At 42.0% G+C, this 7782-nt stretch overlaps 1 long non-coding RNA gene across 5 annotated transcripts; it reads right to left on the reverse strand.

Annotated features, from left to right (window-relative positions):
* Positions 1–757: 757 nt before the first annotated feature.
* LOC127908986 (uncharacterized) lies at positions 758–2032 on the reverse strand. Of its 5 annotated transcripts, XR_008069393.1 has the most exons (5): positions 1490–2032; positions 1285–1448; positions 998–1202; positions 875–956; positions 758–833 (listed from the first exon to the last, which is right to left on the reverse strand). It is a non-coding gene; the product is annotated as an uncharacterized LOC127908986 (long non-coding RNA). The 5 variants fall into 5 exon arrangements; XR_008069391.1 differs by having other exon boundaries at positions 875–1202; positions 1285–1407; positions 1531–2032; XR_008069390.1 differs by having other exon boundaries at positions 875–1202.
* Positions 2033–7782: the final 5750 nt, after the last annotated feature.

Here is a 7782-nt window from a genome sequence, read left to right on the forward strand (position 1 = left end):
GTGTTAAAGGGATGGTGTTAAAGGGATGGTGTTAAAGGGATGGTGTTAAAGGGATGGTGTTATAGGGATGGTGTTAAAGGGATGGTGTTAAAGGGATGGTGTTATAGGGATGGTGTTAAAGGGATGGTGTTATAGGGATGGTGTTAAAGGGATGGTGTTAAAGGGATGGTGTTAAATGGATGGTATTAAAGGGATGGTGTTATAGGGAGATGGTGTTAAAGGGATGGTGTTAAAGGGATGGTGTTAAAGGGATGGTGTTAAAGGGATGGTGTTAAAGGGAGATGGTGTTAAAGGGATGGTGTTAAAGGATGGTGTTAAAGGGAGATGGTGTTAAAGGGATGGTGTTAAAGGGATGGTGTTATAGGGATGGTGTTAAAGGGAGATGGTGTTAAAGGGATGGTGTTGGAGGGATGGGTGTTAAAGGGATGGTGTTAAAGGGATGGGTGTTGGAGGGATGGTGTTAAAGGGAGATGGTGTTAAAGGGATGGTGTTATAGGGATGGTGTTGGAGGGATGGTGTTAAAGGGAGATGGTGTTAAAGGGATGGTGTTAAAGGGATGGTGTTGGAGGGAGATGGTGTTAAAGGGAGATGGTGTTAAAGGGATGGTGTTATAGGGATGGGGTGTTGGAGGGATGGTGTTAAAGGGAGATGGTGTTAAAGGGATGGTGTTAAAGGGATGGTGTTAAAGGGATGGGGTGTTGGAGGGAGATGGTGTTAAAGGGAGATGGTGTTAAAGGGATGGTGTTGGAGGGATGGTGTTAAAGGGATGGTGTTGGAGGGATGGTGTTAAAGGGAGATGGTGTAACTGAGAGTAAAGTAACTGAGATGGTAACCTGTGATTAGCCAATGAAATTACAGTAACTGAGATGGTAACCTGTGATTAGCCAATGAAATTACAGTAACTGAGATGGTAACCTGTGATTAGCCAATGAAATCACAGTAACTGAGATGGTAACCTGTGATTAGCCAATGAAAATACAGTAACTGAGATTGTAACCTGTGATTAGCCAATGAAAATACAGTAACTGAGATGGTAACCTGTGATTAGCCAATGAAAATACAGTAACTGAGATGGTAACCTGTTATTAGGCAATGAAAATACAGTAACTGAGATGGTAACCTGTGATTAGCCAATGAAAATACAGTAACTGAGATGGTAACCTGTTATTAGCCAATGAAAATACAGTAACTGAGATGGTAACCTGTGATTAGCCAAGGAAAATACAGTAACTGAGATGGTAACCTGTGAGTAGCCAAGGAAAATACAGTAACTGAGATGGTAACCTGTGATTAGCCAATGAAATTACAGTAACTGAGATGGTAACCTGTGATTAGCCAATGAAATCACAGTAATTGAGATGGTAACATGTGATTAGCCAATGAAAATGCAGTAACTGAGATGGTAACCTGTGATTAGCCAATGAAAATACAGTAACTGAGATGGTAACCTGTTATTAGCCAATGAAAATACAGTAACTGAGATGGTAACCTGTGATTAGCCAATGAAATCACAGTAACTGAGATGGTAACCTGTGATTAGCCAATGAAAATACAGTAACTGAGATGGTAACCTGTGATTAGCCAATGAAAATACAGTAACTGAGATGGTAACCTGTGATTAGCCAATGAAAATACAGTAACTGAGATGGTAACCTGTGATTAGCCAATGAAAATGCAGTAACTGAGATGGTAACCTGTGATTAGCCAATGAAATCACAGTAACTGAGATGGTAACCTGTGATTTAAAAAGTAACTTATGTCATATAATGTCATATAATATGTAGCCACATTTTTATGTGCAACCTGTCAAAATAGGATCCAGAATTCTCAGATTTATTTTGGTCTCTTCAGGGAAATCACCCGCCATCTTTGACCTGTAGCTGATGTCATTCACCACCTGAGGAAGTGGGAACTCAAACCACTTAGCTAGATTGCTAACTCTAAATATGCTACTGTTGCTGGATAACCATGTAGGCTAATTGATTCATCTATCAGTAAATGATAATGTCCTACCAAAATTTCCCAGCGCTAGGACTAGGCGTATTGATATACTTAAGTGTGTTTTGGGGAGGGGGTCAGGTATGTGTGTGTGGGGGGTGTAGCGTGCATGTGTGCTTGCATAGCGTGCATGTGTGCTTGCGTGCATGTGTGTGTGTCTTACGATCTGTGGTGATGTCGTAACACAGTCCTGTGGTCTCAATAGAACAGGACGATCCATGCCTCCACACACACAGCTGGCTGTCTGGCGGTGGTCCAGGGGTCAGAATATCACATCCTCATGGTTTAGGCGAGCAGAGATCGAGATGTTCTGTAGAGAGAGACAGACAGAGACAGAGAGAGAGGGACACTGTAAATATACATTATTTGACATTTGTAATGTTTTTAATGTTTTGAAACTTCTGTATGTGTAATGTTTACTGTTAATTTTTATTGTTTATTTCACTTTTGTATATTATCTACTTCATTTGCTTTGGCAATTTTAACATGTTTCCCATGCCAATAAAGCCCCTTGAACTGAATTGAATTGAGAGATGTTCTGTAGAAAGAGACAGAGGCTGAGAGAGAGATGTTCTATAGAAAGGGGCTGAGAGAGACAGACAGAGTTGCTGAGAGAGATGTTCTGTAGAAAGAGGCTGAGAGAGAGACAGACAGAGATGAGAGAACCATGTTCTATAGAAAGGGGCTGAGTTCACTGAGAGAAACCAAACATCTGGGTTCTATGATTCAACAATATTTCAACAACAGAGTGTAACAATCTTTATTTGACTATGATGAGCTAGAGAGACATGGTAGATGATGAACGACTCAGCATCTGTTTTAGAAAGAGGCTGAGATTTGAGAGCTGAAACAGACAGAGGATGATCAATACCATTCTCTACTCATCTCTCCTCTCCCAGCCTCCTCTCTTGTTCACTGTTCCCTGCAGCCCAAACCAAACATCTGGGTTCTATGATTCAACAATATTTCAACAACAGCTCGTGTAACAATCTTTATTTGACTATGATGGTATATCTACATCTACATTATGGTACCATCTATGCAATCTACATCACATCTGGAATTTAGTAATGTATATCTACATCTACATTATGGTATCTGCTCGACATTTGTTGAGCTGAAACATAAGCAATGTATGTTTAATGGAATATCTACATCTACATTATGGTATATCTACATCTACATGATGGAATATCTACATCTACATTATGGTATATCTACATCTACATGATGGAATATCTACATCTACATTATGGTATATCTACATCTACATGATGGAATATCTACATCTACATTATGGTATATCTACATCTACATTATGGTATATCTACATCTACATTATGGTATATCTACATCTACATTATGGTATATCTACATCTACATTATGGTATATCTACATCTACATTATGGAATATCTACATCAACATGATGGTATATCTACATCTACATGATGGTATATCTACATCTACATTATGGAATATCTACATCTACATTATGGTATATCTACATCTACATTATGGTATATCTACATCTACATTATGGTATATCTACATCTACATTATGGTATATCTACATCTACATTATGGTATATCTACAACTACATTATGGTATATCTACATCTACATTATGGTATATCTACATCTACATTATGGTATATCTACATCTACATGATGGAATATCTACATCTACATGATGGTATATCTACATTATGGTATATCTACATCTACATTATGCTATATCTACATCTACATGATGGAATATCTACATCTACATTATGGAATATCTACATAGGAGTACAGAGGCCCGTCATCAGCAACCATCACTCCTGTGTTCCAACGGCACGTTGTGTTAGCTAATCCAAGTTGATCATTTTCAAAAGGCTAACTGATCATTAGAAAACCCTTTTTTTTGTTGCAATTATGTTAGCACAGCTGAAAAATGTTGTTCTGATTTAAAGAGGCAATAAAACTGAGCCGTGACATGGGACTACCTGACTTTCACCTCGTTTTTTTCCCATCCAGTCTTCTTCGTTTTAGTTGAGGATACAGAGAGTAGTCATGAAGGCCTATTCAGAGGTTTTACAGTGAGTCAGAATGTGGGTGTGTGAATCAGAATGTTTTGCTGTATGGGTGTGTTGCGTGCGTGCGTGCGTGTGTGTGTGTGTGTTGTGTGTGTCTGTGTGTGTCAGTCAGATTATTGTGGTGCGTTTATATAAATAGGAGGCTCGGTCAATTGTAGTGGAAAGAGGCCACGTGATGTGAGATGCACTGTCATGGGAGGGCTTGGCATCAACAAAGACATGGGTTCAAAATGGCCCTACGTTGTCTTCAGAAAGTACCTACTGTTACCAGTAAAACAAATGGCCCTACGTTGCCTTCAGAAAGTACCTACAATGATTTTTCCTTTATTGTAGAATAATAGTGAAGACATCAATCGCTGCAGAATGCTGTGGCAGAGTACGCTGGTTAAGTGTGCCTTGAATTCTAAATAAATCACAGACTAGTGTCACCAACAAAGCACCCCCTACACCATCACACCTCCTCCTCCAATGCTTCACGGTGTGGAACCTACTCTTCACGGTGGTTGGAACCATAAATCTCAAATTTGGACTCATCAGACCAAAGCACAGATTTCCATCCGGTCTGATGTCCATTGCTCGTGTTTCTTGGCCCAAAGCCAAGTCTCTTCTTCTTATTGGTGTCCTTTAGTAGTGGTTTCTTTGCAGCAATTCGACCATGAAGACCAAAATCTCAAATTTGGACCAGATTTCCACCGGTTTAATGACCACTGCTTGGAGTCCTTTAGTAGTGGTTTCTTTACAGCAATAAAAACGAAGGATCCTACAGCAATCCTTTAAATATTAAATACTTAGGATGCTTAATAAAGTGACGACAAATATATAAAGATAACTTTATTCCATTACTTAAAAACATGAAAGCAGATTAAACGGAACAATGTTCCCATTAAAGTAGAATAAACCTCTTCACGAGGAAATGGCTGCCGAAGTTTTGGTATTTATTTCCGGTAATACCAATTACCCCACCGAAGACATTCTTTAAAAAGAGCATAATCGTTACATAGTTTATAACATTCATAGAATAAAAAGGAATGTTTTACTTCCTGAGTCTGAGGGTGGTTGTAACCTTCCGGAATTGGAATTGTATCAACTCTCTACCAGAGGTTTTTACTTGTGACTTGTCTTTAAATGCGCTAAAGAAGAACAATGGGCACATATTGAAGATGAACAAGATGCTCTTCCCTAGAATCTTTTAAGTGTCTATTTTAACAACTTCATAGTTAAAAACACTAGAACAATATAGAACACTAGAACAATATAGAACACAAGAACAATATAGAACACTAGAACAATATAGAACACTAGAACAATATAGAACACTAGAACAATATAGAACACTAGAACAATATAGAACACAAGAACAATATAGAACACTAGAACAATATAGAACACTAGAACAATATAGAACACTAGAACAATATAGAACACAAGAACAATATAGAACATTAGAACAATATAGAACACTAGAACAATATAGAACACTAGAACAATATAGAACACTAGAACAATATAGAACACTAGAACAATATAGAACACTAGAACAATATAGAACACTAGAACAATATAGAACACTAGAACAATATAGAACACAAGAACAATATAGAACACTAGAACAATATAGAACACTAGAACAATATAGAACATTAGAACAATATAGAACATTAGAACAATATGAAATGAAACGTATTCTACAATAACCAATATCACTCCCTAAAAACACAAACTTATGAAACAATCCTTGGATATCTTTTTTTTTAAATGTACCAATAAGTGATTCCGCATGGAAAAATGAAGACATAGAAGCTTCAAATGACTTGGTAACAGGAATAAACAGTTACTTCAATGACAGAATTTAAAAGCAATGTTGGACTGACAAATGTAGATATATTCAAATACATGTAACTTAAAAGTGACTTAAAAGTGACAAAATGTCTTCGTTGAAATCCCTTTTAGACTTCAGAGAAACCTGGAGCGAATCGTATTTGAGTCAGTAAAGGATGTACAGTAATACAAAACCTTGCAGAGAGCCTATCCCACTGACAGTCTCTTTGAACAAAATATGAATTATTGGAACCAAGACAACCACAAAAAACAAACAAGATGTTGGCACAATATGGAGGGAAAATCAGAGCGATATTACGGCTAAAGAAAATGTAAGTTTAGTCACGTGTAAACTAATGTATGTCAATTATGATACAACATTCATAAATTCCACAGCACGACGGCAGAGTAATTTCTCCAGTGTAAAACTAATAATGACTCAATAATCCCTGCTTTTAAAAAGGAATTCTATTAAGTCTGGAAGTTGTGGGCGGAGCTAGAAAGTTGGCTGTCAGAAAGCATCACAATGTAAACTTGGTTTTAATCCGTCTGTCTGCATATTTCTAGACCTGGCCTATGGGGCTGTAGTGAGATCTTGGGGTGTGGCCAGGCACTAGGGTTGGGGTGTGGCCAGGCACTAGGGTTGGGGTGTGGCCAGGCACTAGGGTTGGGGTGTGGCCAGGCACTAGGGTTGGGTGTGGCCAGGCACTAGGGTTGGGGTGTGGCCAGGCACTAAGGTTGGGGTGTGGCCAGACACTAGGGTTGGGGTGTGGCCTATGGGGCTGTAGTGAGATCTTGAAAAAACAAATACAGGGTTTGGGGTGTGGCCAGGCACTAGGGATGGGGGTGTGGCCAGGTACTAGGGATGGGGGTGTGGCCAGGCACTAGGGTTGGGGTGTGGCCAGACACTAGGGTTGGGGTGTGGCCTATGGGGCTGTAGTGAGATTTTGAAAAAACAAATACAGGGTTGGGGTGTGGCCAGGCACTAGGGTTGGGGGTGTGGCCAGGCACTAGGGTTGGGGTGTGGCCAGGCACTAGGGTTGGTTGTGGCCAGGCACTAGGGTTGGTTGTGGCCAGGCACTAGGGATGGGTTGTGGGCAGGCATTAGGGTTGGGGTGTGGCCAGGCACTAGGGTTGGGGTGTGGCCAGGCACTAGGGTTGGGGTGTGGCCAGGCACTAGGGTTGGGGTGTGGCCAGGCACTAGGGTTGGGGTGTGGCCAGGCACTAGGGTTGGTTGTGGCCAGGCACTAGGGTTGGGGTGTGGCCAGGCACTAGGGTTGGGGTGTGGCCAGGCACTAGGGTTGGGGTGTGGCCAGGCACTAGGGTTGGGGTGTGGCCAGGCACTAGGGTTGGGGTTTGGCCAGGCACTAGGGATGGGGTGTGGCCAGGCACTAGGGTTGGGGTGTGGCCAAGCACTAGGGTTGGGGGTGTGGCCAGGCACTAGGGTTGGGGTGTGGCCAGGCACTAGGGTTGGTTGTGGCCAGGCACTAGGGTTGGGGTGTGGCCAGGCACGAGGGTTGGTTGTGGCCAGGCACTAGGGTTGGGGTGTGGCCAGGCACTAGGGTTGGGTGTGGCCAGGCACTAGGGTTGGGGTGTGGCCAGGCACTAGGGTTGGGGTGTGGCCAGGCACTAGGGTTGGGGTTGTGGCCAGGCACTAGGGTTGGGGTGTGGCCAGGCACCAGGGTTGGGGTGTGGCCAGGCACCAGGGTTGGGGTGTGGCCAGGCACCAGGGTTGGGGTGTGGCCAGGCACTAGGGTTGGGGTTGTGGCCAGGCACTAGGGTTGGGGTGTGGCCAGGCACTAGGGTTGGGGTGTGGCCAGGCACTAGGGTTGGTTGTGGCCAGGCACTAGGGTTGGTTGTGGCCAGGCACCAGGGTTGGGGTGTGG

Source organism: Oncorhynchus keta, chromosome 18 (genome assembly GCF_023373465.1).
Source record: "Oncorhynchus keta strain PuntledgeMale-10-30-2019 chromosome 18, Oket_V2, whole genome shotgun sequence".
Lineage (NCBI taxonomy): Eukaryota > Metazoa > Chordata > Actinopteri > Salmoniformes > Salmonidae > Oncorhynchus > Oncorhynchus keta.